Below are 13,741 nucleotides of genomic sequence, written 5' to 3' on the forward strand. Positions count from 1 at the left end.
TAAAAAGGAGTGCATCCATCTATTTGTTATTTAATTTTGTACCAATCAGAAGACCTTAAAATAAAATTTAGAGCCAGGGAGAGCAGCACTAAGTTTAACTGACCTCAATACACTTTTAGATGATGTTTCCCAGTTATTTGTTATTTTCTCTTATTGGGCTTTCCAGTCTAGGGCAGGTACACAAGAAACTTACAGTCTATGTAGTACTCCTAGTCAGTTTCACTCTGCAGATGGCACAGTGGAGAAATACCTTCTGTACAGCACCATGTACAATTTCTTCTGCAGCTGTCAGCACCTAGGGGAAAGTGCGCTGTTAAACAGTTGCTGCGTTCCACCTCAGAAGTGGCTGCAATTCGGTGGTGGGTGAAGTGACTCCTGTACATACATACAGGGATGAAAAGTACTATAGAAAATGAAAATATATAAGAACAAAGTGGCTGTCTGAAAACTTTGCCACAGCAAAACAGAATACATCACTCAGTCACAAGAGACCTACACAGATGGGCTGTCATTCATTTAAAAATTGAATGCTAAGAATGGTTGCAGGAAACGTAGAAATATACTTACTCAATTCACAAAATAACAATAAACCAAATGTTAAAACGTATATGTTAAAAAATAAAACCCAAATACTTATATTGATTTATAACATTATTTCTACAGAAATTTACCTAAAACCGGGCAAACACATACAACAAGATTCTTTATTCTGCTCAGCTAATTATGTTTTGGTTCAGATGAGAATTCAAGGGAGAAAAAAACAAAATAGGTAAGACATCAAAACTGAAGCACAAGTACCATAAAATATCTAAAAGGGATCTTTAAAAAGTTATTCTGAAATTCCAAATTACTTTATATTTGAAAAAGAATTTTTTGAAATTAGTCCACAACAACTACTGATGTTTTATAAAAAGACAACTTTTCTTCTCCAAAATCAAATTAAGATAGACCCTAAACACAGTCTTCATCCTTAGCCCATATAAAGAATGAATCAACCAAGTTTGAGATCACTTTAGCTCATTAGTACAGAAAATTATTACCACATTCTGCTTTTACTACAACAACCTGTCCACATAATTTATCTTTGATGGAATCAGAAAATCAAATTCAATAATTATTCTCTGAGAAATATCACTGAATCAAAAGGCTGTAAGGTACTATCTCATCTCCTAGCTCTAGGCACAGCTACTATGTATATACTACTCTGAAGAGGTAACTTTACATTATTCAAAATATTCACACCTAGGTTTCTTTCTGAAACAGACTGAGGGTGCTTTGTGACAAAGTCCAACAAACCTGACCATTAGCATACCACAAGTCAAACTTTTCTGAATCTCACTTCCTAATTAAATAGAATTTATTTGATTTGGCATATACTCAGTAGAGTTAGACATAGCTGACAATTTCCTTTCAGTTTTCTTAAATTCTTTCTATAATAAAGCATAGTGTAAATATATATTATTTTCCTTAAGTGACAAGATGTGGCTCTTTATTTTAAAAGACAAAGACCAGAGATTCCCAATCTAGAGTCCCCATACGAAATTTAAGAAATCTAGGAATTCTAGGAAACTGCATATTAAAATAAAAATACATGAGTCCATACATACATTTTCAGGGGAAATGGGCCATAAGATTTTGTTAGGTTTTAAAGGGCTCTGTAACCTCTCATGTAGTTTAAGAAACTTTGATGAATTATACTCAAGAAACCCAACTGAACAAGCAGAAGTAATCCTTCTAAAATTAAATGTGTAAATGAGCAGCTGTTTCTTCTCATGTAAAATGAATAATAGTAACTTGAAGGGATAGTCCAACTACAAAATGAATTAATGCATACCAGACACATGATATAATACCTGGCCTATTATTACCAGTAATAGTAATAATTGTTCAAAAGAGCTACCTCAAATAACTTTGGGATTCCACCTTTGTTTACTGCTACATAATTTCATAATATTATTTTTTATTTAGCCATGTCTTCTAAAATAGATCAATATCACAAACTATGCATTTCTGCATTATTTTCAAAATAAAAATGTTAAGTATGAGTTTTAGAATCCTGCCACATACCTATGGAGTCTGCATTTCTCAAAAAGCCACACTGGTCCCTTCTCACACACTGTACTTACTTGGAATAGAGTCAGATATAGTAAACATTTTGCTTTGATTTTTATATAAATAATGTCATTTCATTTATCAGTCTTTTATTTATATAACAGTATACAAACAAAAAATCTAAATTTGAAGAATCTAGCAAGGGATCACATTTTTTTAAAAAGTAATGCACATAATACTTTTATTTGTATGAATCATTTTCTCTACTCCTTTTAGGTATTTTTCTGTAGATATAAAGATATAATAACCATTCATACATACATATCCTCCAAAAAGAAAAAGATTATTCTCACCTTTAAAATAATTCACAATATTACAAAACAGTATTATAAAACAGTGTATGCTCCTCAAGACTGTGGTGACTTAAATACTCATTTATAAAATGACAAGTAAATTCTTAACAAATCCTAAAGATACTCAGTGAGGAAAAAGACTTGCTAATACATATAAATTAATAGCATACAACAACTATATGGGTGGTTCCTAACTACTTCAAATGTAAAGAGTGTTTTCTACTCTTCTCATAGTAGAAGTTACATTAATGTATTCACACAGTGAAAAATATATAGCAGTAGGTTTTATGTAAAAAGGCACAGAAGTAAAGAGAAGCATAGTTTAGCATTCAGAATACTGCAATGAAAAGGATGTGAGTGGAATAGAGTTCATGTAAGAACCACGGAGAGAAGGAGAATAGGCACAGGACCAATTACGTTAAGGAATTTTCGAATGTTTTACCCCAATAGTGGCATTTAAGTAAGTATTTTATAAAAAAATAATTCTAACAGCATAGAAAATCAATTAGAGGTATGGATGATTCAACTGGGGTGATGATAATGGGAATACACAGTTAGAAATAATAAAAGTGATAAAAATTAAAATTATACTATGTAGAACACTGGAAAAGTAAATAATGTAGGATAAGTCAAATATATTTTCTAAAGATTGAATCTAATAACTAGAATTCATTAAATCATTTATTCACTCAACAACAAAAAATCTATTGTTTCCTATGGGTCAGGAACTATTTTAGGCACTGAGTAAAGTGGTGAACAAAGAAGTCAATGTCCTGCCCTCTTGAGAATCATGTTAATGTAAGTGATATAACAAACTATTAAATATACAATTTAAGGTATGAAAATTAGTGTATAAACCAAAAATAAAGCAAGTGATGGAAAGAGAACAAATATACTATTTTAAATGTATTCAGAGAACACTAAGGAAGCAGCATTACTTAAATGAAGAATGAAATGAAGTGACTCTACTCTCTGGGGTTTTAGAATACCACAAACAGATGGCAGATGGTAGAATGATAGCAAAGCTCTGAGATAGGAACATGCGATCAAAAACTTAACCTGCAGTCAGATCATCTGGGGCCTTCCAAGCCATAATAAGGACTTTGGGTTTGTTTTTTGTTTTTACTGTTTTAGAAAGCCATTACAGTATTTTGACTGAGGGAATGATATAACCTGTTTAAAAGGGTTACAACAGCAGCTGTAGTGGAATGAACTTCACTGTAGCTAGGAAGAATAAAACTACTAGGCAAGACAGGTAAAATGAACATAATGAGATATCAGGTAGCACTTTTCCAATCGCCCAGGGGCTGGCAATTAGAACCGAAGGCTAAGAACAAAGGCATCTATCAAGTATTTTATATTTGGAAGACAGACTTAAACAAATGAGAGCCAACTCCACCTCCATAACTTAAACATCTTTACCTTCCTTAGTTCTTCCTTATCCAGAAGTGCCTTCTCCTGTCCCCATCATGAGGCAATCATCAGAGTTTGCTTCACTGACTTAATGTAGCTGAATAGTGCTGTTGCTGAGAGTCCAAATCAAGCGAGAGTTCATCTAAAAGATTAGTAAGAAGGGAAGACTGGTATCTCACCTCTCAGCTGGACCTCTGCTTGTGTGTTAGACTTGCTTATTATCCCATGCCCACTTCCCTTCTCTGTGCCTATTTGAAGAGAGGGAGAAAAGACATGGAGTTGGAAGACAAGGTACAGATAATTGGACTCCCTCTCTGCAAAAGCAAAGAGTGTAGTGAATGTGAAAGTAGCTGGACTTGAGCCTCCAGTTGATGGGGACTCAAGCAGCCAGAGGCTATGAATATACTGGAGAGGTAGAAATTGAGAAAGAGTAGAAAAAGACAATTCAGAAATGGTTGGTATGACACTCCGAAAACAACCCCCATGCTCCCCACCAAAGTTTTGTACATGTGCCTCATCAGAGAGCTAGTACTCCTCTCCCGTACTCATAGAAGGAGGACTAGGCCGGGCCAGGTGGCTCAAACCTGTAATCCCAGCACTTTGCAGGGCTGAGGTGGGCGGATCACTTGAGGCCCCGGTTCAATATCAGCCTGGCCTACATGGTGAAACCCCGTTTCTACTACAAATACAAAAAAACTAGCTGGGCATGGTGGCATGCACCTGTAATCCCAGCTGCTCAGGAGGCTGAGGCAGGTGAATTACTTCAACCTGGGAGGCAGAGGCTGCACTGAGCCAAGACTGCACCACTGCATTCCAGCACGGGTGAAAAAAAAAAAAAAGAAAGAAAAGGAAGAAAAAGAAAGAAAAGGAAGAAAAAGAAAGAAGGAAGGAAGGGAGGGAGGGAGGACTAGTCAGTGTGAGGCAGTGGAGCACAAACAGAAAAAAAGGGAACAAAAGTACTACTTACATAAGAAAGCCTTTTCCCTTTCCACCTTTCCCCTTACTTCATCAGCACACAGGAGGAGAAATAGGTATATGAGAAAAAAAAAACAAAACAAAACAGATCATTCTCCACTCACTGGATTGAGCAAAGAGAATGACTAGACTTCAACCTCTTCCAACACTCTATAATCTCCTAGAAAAGTCCAAGTCATATTGACTGAAAGAAGAGAAATTGAGTTATAGGTTGGCTATGAGGTTAAATTCAAGTTAAACTGACTTTACTACATTAAAGTCAGATTAAATTGAAGTGCTCAGAAATCTATGACATCATCTTGAGACGAGTAAAAGAAACAAAAAAGAGTGATTTGACTAATCATAAACAAAAAAGGTCACACTGGAGAAAAATAAAACCACTCCATGTTCCCATTCCCACTTAATTCTCCATCCCAATTCGTACTGTATTATAAAATGGTTAGTACCAATGAGGTAGTGATTTTGACTATTCATTTCTCTAAAACATTCTATGAATACTAGGCTGAATACCTAAATTATCACATTCTTATTTATTATTCTTAGGAACAACCAGCAATTACCTAACTATGGCTATTTTGTGGAGATTTCTTAGCGTTTTCCTTGCATATAAAAGCTACAGAAATATTTGTCTATTTGTAAACAGTAATATTAAGCAATTAAATAACATGAATATATTTCGTGCATTTGTAGAAAATACTAGGTTTTACAGAAGCTAAAACATAATATCTCCTAAATAAGACACCAAACTTAGAAGCTTGTAGATCAAAAAGGCTCTACAGAAGGAAAGACTAAAAAAGAAAGAAAAAAGAGATTAGATGGATTCTTGTTTTATAGGAACACTTTCAATATTCATGTTGCAGTAACCTAAAATACAATTGTAGAGAATACTTTACTCTGACTTATAGTTTAATAACAGAATCTTCCCCTAAATGGAATCATGCTCTCTCCAGGCATTTAATAGTTAAATTAAAATTTAATGGGCATTCTCTTAAAAATCAGGCAATTCCTTTTAAATAAATTAAGGTATCAGTATTTTACATGATTAAATTATGCATGGCCTTGTCTCTTTTTAAATGTCACACTTTTGAGAATACAGAATCCTATTACATTGATGTTTATAACTGTTCATGTAATGTTCTCATTCATTTAACAATCACTCATCATCCTAAATTATGACATGTATATTCAACACATATTTTATCAGTCATTCCTTCTCAGAGGTACAACACACTGAAGAGAAAGTGTGAGTCAAAAATTACAAAACTAAGTTCTAAATTTATACATTTTTTCTACTCTACTTTCTCACAGGATGTAGAAAGAAATATCAGTTACAAGTAAATTTAAAAGTGTAAGAAAAATCATGGAAACTCAATTCATCCAAACTAACACGTTAATTCACTGTTAGTTAATAATATCAACCTACATAACTTGAAAACAATCAAGTTGTGATGAAATACCTCTAAGCTTTTCTAGCATAAGTAATATTTAATTCAACAACAGTTATCACTTATGTCAACCAGGAATAAATAATCTGCTACCGTAATTTGTTATCACACAATTATTGGGGCTAGTTCTAAGACTTATGTTAACGTTTCTTATAATTGTGCAAAAAGTGGTTGTTCTAACACCAAAAAAATAGAAAAAGTTCAATATAAAACTAACAAAATATGTTCATGATCTATGTGAGAAGAACCACAATATTCCAATGAAAGAAATCAAAGACGATCTAAGTAAATGACCTATTTCATGTACTCAGAGAGGACGACTCACTGTTGTTAACATGTCAGATCTTCCCTACTTGATCTATAGATGCAATGCAATACCCATCAAAAGTCCAGTGAGTTATTTTGCAGATATCAATTAACTGATTCTAAAGATTTATACAAAAAAAGCAAAAGGCCCAGAATATTAAAGGAAAAGAACAAAGCTAGAAGACTGACACTATCCAACTCAAAACTTTACAAAACAATAGTAATCAAGACAATGTGGTACTGGTAAAATAACAGACAACTTGATCAATGGACAGAACAGAAGTAAAGAAAGCCCAGAAACAAACCCACATCAACATAGTCAACTGATTTTTCACTAAAGAGAGGAGGTAATTCAATACAGCAATGATAGTTTGTTTCAGCAAATAGTGTTGGAACAACTCGACATCCACATACCAAAAAATAAAAAATAAAATAAAAAACTAATCTAAATACAAATCATAAACCTTTCACAAAAATTAACTCAAAATACACGAAAGATAAAACTATACAACTCCTAGAAGATAACATAGGATAAAATCAGGGTGACCTTGTGCTTGATGATGATGTTTTAGATACACCAAAAGCAGATCCATGTAAGAACAAAATTGATCAGCTGGACTTCATTAAAATTAAAACTTCTGCTCTGTGGAAAACACTATTAAGAAAATGAAAAGGTAAGCCACAGATAGGGAAAAACACATACCTCATAAAGTACTAGTATCTAAAATATCAAAAAAGCACTCACAATTCAACAATTAGAAAAGACGGACAAAAGGTCTGAAAAGACACCTCATTAAACAGATGAAATGATGTCAAAAAAGCATACGAAAAGATGCTCAATATCTTATGTATATCAGGACTGTTATAACAAAGTACTACAAACTGGGTGGCTTAAGTACTGGAGGTTATAAGAGGGAATAAGGTGTTGTCAGGGGTGATTTCTTTTGAGGATGTATCTTTCCAAGCCTCTCTCCTTGGCTTGTAGATGGCAGCCCATGTTCCCACGGCATTCTCTCTGCATGCACATCTCTGTACACATTTCTCCTCTTATAAGGATACCAGTCATAATGGATTCAAACTTACTGCAATAACCTTCCCTTAACTTGATTACATCTCCAAATAAGGTCACATTCTGAGGTACTGGGGTTTAAGACTTTAACATATCAATTTTGTGGGGACATAGTATCTCCTTAGGGAAGTGAAAATTAAAACAACAATAAGATACCATATTACACACCTATTAGAACGGCTAAAATCCAAAACGCTGACATCACCATATGCTGGTGAGGTTGCGGAACAATAGAAGGAAATTGCTGGTGGGAACGCAAAATAGTAGAGCCATTTTGATTTTTGTGACAGTCTCTCCTTGTTGCCCAGGCTTGAGTGCAGGCTGCTCACTGCAGCCTCGACATCCTCCCGGTCACAAGCGATCCTCCCACCTCAGCCTCCCAAGTAGCAGGGACTACAGGCACATGCTACCATGACTGGCTAATTTTTTTTTTTTTTTTTTTTTTTTGTATTTTCTGTGGAGACGGGGTTTCGCCATGATGCCCAGGCTAGTCCTGGACTCCCGAGCTCAAGCTATCTGCCAACCTCTGCCTCCCAAAGTGCTGGGATTACAGGCATGAGCCACCATGCTCAGCCCACTACAGCCATTTTGGAAGACAGTTTAACTGTTTCTTACAAAACTAAGCATACTTTTAACATACAATACAGCAATCATGCTCCTTGGTATTTACAAAAAATTAATTAAAAACATATGCCTACACGAAAACTTGCACACAAAAGTTTACAGCGGCTTTATTAATGACTGTTCAAACATGGAAGCAAAGATGTCCTACAATACAGGTGGATGGATAAAAAAACAGTGATACATCCATACAATGGAATATTATTTCGCGATTAAAAGACATGAGCTAACATGCCATAAAAAGACAAAGAGGAACCTTAAACGCATCTTGTTAAATGAAAAAAAAAAAAGGTCAATCTAAAAAGGCTGCCTACTGTATGATTCCAATTAAATGATGATCTGGAAAAGGCAAAACTATAGAGACAGTAAATGTCAGTGGTTACCAAGGGTGCCTCAGAGGGAAAAAAGGGGAAATTGACAGGTAGAAAACAGGGAGGTTTTCTTTTTACAAATCTTATATATATATGAAAACATATAAAAATGTACAACATAATGAATGAATCCCAAGATACATTATAGACTTCAGTTAATAAGAATATCTCCATTTTGGCTCATCAATTGTACCAACTGTACCACACTAATTGTCCAAACTTGGAAGTAAAGATGTCCTTCAACACAGGTGGATGGCTAAACAAAGTAGTTAATAATAAGTTGTTAATAGTAAGAAAAACTGTGTTAGGAGCAGAGGGAGTTGGGGCAAAAAGAAATACATGGCAACACTTTGGACTTTCTGCTAAATTTTTTCTGTAAACTTAAAACTGCTCTAAAAAACAGTCCATTAATTAAAGAAAAGTAGCTCTTCTACTAAGAGGGTCAGGAAGCAAAGGATTTAGGATAATTACATGGAAACAGAAGTAAACTAAAAAATTAAAGTGCAAAAATACTGTTTTTTCAGTAATAGTCAATAATCCATGACATACTCTATGACAAACTATGACATAAAACTCAATAAAAGTATAATTTCTATATAGGAAAGTTATTTTTAAAAATGGTTTAGACAGGTCATTTTGCAACATTTAACAAAATACTATTTTCATTTCAGAAAGCCAGATAATGCCTTGGACATAACAATATTGATACGTAAGGTTATATTTTTAAAAATATTCAAACCATACTTATATCATTCTAAAATACTCTAGCCTACATAATTATATTAGGATGGAATAAGGTAATATTGTTTGAGCAAAGTAAAGCAGAACACTTCTGATTAGAAGAACACAAGGATAATTTCCCCTCCTTGCCTACATATCATGCACCTCACTTGGATGCAAAAGAAAACTTATAGGGGGAAGATAATTTTATATTAACTTTGAGATAAATTTTCAACAAGAAAGAAGTAGTTTTCTACCCTTTAAAGTTAAAAAAAAAGTTGCGATTATTTCTCTGAAGCATGTAGATTCATCCATACTCCTGGTACGATCACTACTGTATATAATATTCCTATTTAATTTTCCTTTGTCACTTCTATGGCTATAATGCATCTTTCCTAAAAAGAGAAATAGTAATCAAGTTTAGAAAAATATAAAATATACTGGTAGCCACATTAAAGAGTCTCGTTAAAGTCTGTTTGGGAATCCAACAAATGTGGAATTTATTCTTACCGTCATCGTTTATTGAATACTGGTTAGTATAACTCTGAGAATGTTATTTAACCACCATTTATAAAAATGGGATAACTGTAAAGGTTAATGCCATTCTAAAATGATGTAGACAGGTTTTTTTATATGAGATCCTCTTATTATTAATTGCTGTTGACATTTACAAATACAAATATCAATGAATGATATTCAAGATAGATTCTATACCACATACACATGGAAGTTTATTCAACAATAACAAAGAATGAAATCCTGTCATTTGCAGCAACATGGATAGAACTGGTAGTCATTATGGTAAGTGAAATAAGCCAAGCACAGAAAAAACAAATATTGCATGTTCTCACTCATATGTGAGAGCTACAACCGTGGATCTCATGAAGACAGAGAGTAGACTGCTGGTTATCAGAGGCTGGGAAGGGTTGAGTGGAGGGATAAAAAGAGGTTGATTAATGGGTACAAATATACAGTTTGATAGTGTTTGATACATCAGTAGAGTGACTTTAGTAACCTTTTGTATATTTCAAACTAATTACAAAAGAATAGTTTGAATATTTCTAGCATAAAGAAAGATAAATATTTAAGGAGATGAATATCCTAATTACACTGATATGATCTTTACAAATTATACAAAATGTATTAAATTATTGTAATATATTACATTGTATGTATTAAATTATTGTAATAAATTATTGTAATTTAATACATTTTGTATGATTTGTAAATATGCACATCTACTATATATCAATTAAAATATAATGTTTAAAGACAGATCACACACCAAACTGATATCATGACTCTAAGACTATCTCCCTACTTTAAGGATGCCTGAAAGGTACATGAATTTTTTAGTACTCTTTAAAAATGTCTATGATTTGTCGTATTTAATAATACATGTCTTTAAATAATTTTCTCCAAGGAAAAAGATTATAGTTGATCTACCACAAAGTTGTGGAAATGTGTTACTGAAATCAGTAATTGTATAAATTTAGTAAAATGAAGCCTTTATTGAATAAGAAAATATAAATTTACTTTCTGTCTATGTCACATAAAGAAACTGTCAAAGTGGTGTTCTATAATTTCCTGAGGCTTTTGGGGATAAAAATCAAGTAATAGCAGTCTTCCTCAATTAATAGAAGAATTAGCTTAAGGGATAAAATTGCCTCGTTTTGAGATTTTTATCTAATTTTCAATATGTGATAACTCCCACCAGTTGCCTATACTATAATAGAATCTATCAGATTTTGTATAAAATTCTATTCGCCTAACGTGGTAGTTGTAAGGACAGACTTTGGGGATGGAATGTAAGGAAATCTCATCCCTGACTCTAATTGCATAGATATTAGAAATATATATACTTACACACATAAACATATATACATACCATACACACACATTTACATATAAAAAGGAATACACACACACAATGTGGGCAAATTAATCTTTGTGCCATCTTTTCCTCATATATTTATTGTGAACTAATTCAGCTGATACATGAAAAGCATGTAGTTTTAACCATCTCTGGCTCACAGTAAATTTCATATAACTATTATTATTACTGCTGCTGCTTTAACCAATGTTGAATTTAATATACTAACATGTCCAGTGTCCTGAAGAATATAATTTCCAAATGCTCTATTACAGCGGAAGACAACATGGTACAGGGTGGGGGGATGGTTTCGGGATGAAACTGTTCTACCTCAGAACATCAGGCATTAGTTGGATTCTCATAAGGAATGTGCAACCTAGATCCTTCGCATGCTCAGTTCATGATAGGGTTTCCGTCCTATGAGATTCTAACACCACTGCTGATCTGACAGGAGGCGGAGCTCAGGTGGTAATGCTAGCTGGCCCCACAGCTCACCTCCTGCTGTGTGGCCCAGTTCTTAGCAGGCCACAGACCGGACCAGAGCAGGGTTAGGGACCCCTGCCCTATTACTTGAATAAGCTGAATAAGTTTGAGGACTACTAACATTGAAACATAAAAAGCACAGCATTTTAAAATACACTTGGAATTTTTAGATCTTTTGTTACTAAATACTTTGAACTCTCTTGATTTTGAAATCTATTTGCATGTCATATAAGATTCGTGAGTAGAGGTAACAGAAATGCATCCTATCACAAAACTTCTTTATTCTTTAACAGCAGCAGCTGACACAGGAGAATAATTTCCTGCTTCACTGTGCTGACAGCACATCGTCTAGATTCAGAAATTATATTCTCAGCAGGAAGGCAATAGATTTCTACCTACACTAAGGAAAGAGAAGAATAGAAAAATTACACAAAACAGAGGTGACTTACTATTATCATAAAAAAACCGTATTGAACATAGTTTTTTTAAACTGGTAAAATGACACAAATTATAACTAAATTTATATTTTAAATTTCAAGTATTTGGCTAGAATGTTTCTTAAAGAAATAAAAGTTTTGTCTATTTATAATGTTTAATACTTCTAAACAAATATATTTCTCTTACTCTCAAATTTTTAAACAAAAAAAATTCTAAGATCAACTAAAACGTATTAGTTTTCTGATTTTAATCATTCCTAGTGTGTTAGAACACTATGTCCTAGTTCAGTCAGTAAATGCCAATTCTTTTAAAAAAATATTTAGGAGAATGGTGTTAAGTGATAATCGTTTATATTAAAGTTTTGTTCTGTTACCAGAAAAATTACTCTTCACTCTATAAGTTATAATTTCCATGTATTTGTGTATGCTGAATATTTATAAGCTGCTAGGTTTTTGTTTTGGTTATATGAAAATCTAGTGACTTGCCTTATTGGAAGTCATTTTTAAGGTGTCATATTAGTTTAAGTAACTCAGATGTCTAAAGAAGTATGTATTGTAGGCTTCTGGTCCATATTAATAAACTAAAAGTATCAAGACATCAGGTTCTACAAGCAGTTCCTGGATTCAAATCTTTCTATCACTTACTAGCCCTGTGAAATTGGTCAGTTACTTATTCTGCTTCCTCATTTGTATAATAAGGATAATCGTAGTATGCGTCTAATGAGATTGGTTTGAGTATCAAATGAAAATCTATACAAAAGCACTTAGAAAAAGTCTAGCATATAGTAAGGCACTCCAAAAATGCTAGCTAGCTGTTGTTTTTGCTGCTAAGTATGGCAGATGAGCACACATATTAAACTCCACTCCCTTCTGAAACATCACTAAAATGGCAAAATAGTATAAAAGCAGAAAGACAAGGAGAAGGGTGAGGGAAACAACAGCAAACAAGAAATTCAACATCGTTTTGGAAAATGAAAAATTGAAGCAGAATAACTAGGAACACACTCTGCACAGAGAGGAAGCTGAAAACTAGGTAACAGAGAATGCTAATATCAACAGCAAGATAATTTGCCTAATGAAACCCCAGAAAGACAGCGATAATGTTAGCGCTGAATACTGAGGGAACTCTAAAAATCTATATACAGAACATTTTGGCACATAGGTTTACTACCCTACTTTACATATTCTCTTCTCTTCTCCACCTTGAAGTTCAGAATATTAGGTATCTTGACCCAGAAATGTTCCTGAACTACAACTACCAGGCAAAACAGAGAGGAGTCAAGGGACAAGGTTAAAATGGACAGAAGCGGTTCCTAAATATTGGCAGGCAGATATACACCATGCAGAAAGAATATCTGAAAATCCAGTAGTGAAAGTTTAAGAACTCAGATAACAGACATATAGCTACCGTCATACAGAATCCCTAGCTTTTTGCGTGATCACGCTAATGAAGCTATCTAAGCAACAAGTCTTGCTACAGACACACAGCTTTCAACCAAATATGTAGCACCACATTAAGCCAAAGCTTTGACAAAACGTCTCCAACACAAAAGACTAAAACCAAAAGAAAGAAAGAAGGAAGGAAGGAAGGAAACTCAGAGGAAATACAATACAAAGAGCAGA

The 13,741-nt window shown here is 33.7% G+C and overlaps 1 protein-coding gene across 4 annotated transcripts in view; it reads right to left on the reverse strand.

Moving 5' to 3' along the window:
- The window catches only part of NOVA1 (NOVA alternative splicing regulator 1), a 152,462-nt gene that overhangs the window by 103,557 nt on the left and 35,164 nt on the right, over positions 1–13,741 (reverse strand). Inside the window, exon 1 of one of the 4 annotated variants that reach the window (XM_055097416.1) lies at positions 194–295. The exons of the other annotated variants lie outside the window; for them this stretch is intronic. The gene's annotated coding sequence lies outside the window, so the exon portion shown is untranslated. Of the gene's footprint in view, positions 1–193; positions 296–13,741 lie in introns of those variants that run through there. 4 annotated transcript variants of the gene reach the window in all.

The sequence above is a fragment of the Pan paniscus genome, chromosome 15 (genome assembly GCF_029289425.2).
Source record: "Pan paniscus chromosome 15, NHGRI_mPanPan1-v2.0_pri, whole genome shotgun sequence".
Lineage (NCBI taxonomy): Eukaryota > Metazoa > Chordata > Mammalia > Primates > Hominidae > Pan > Pan paniscus.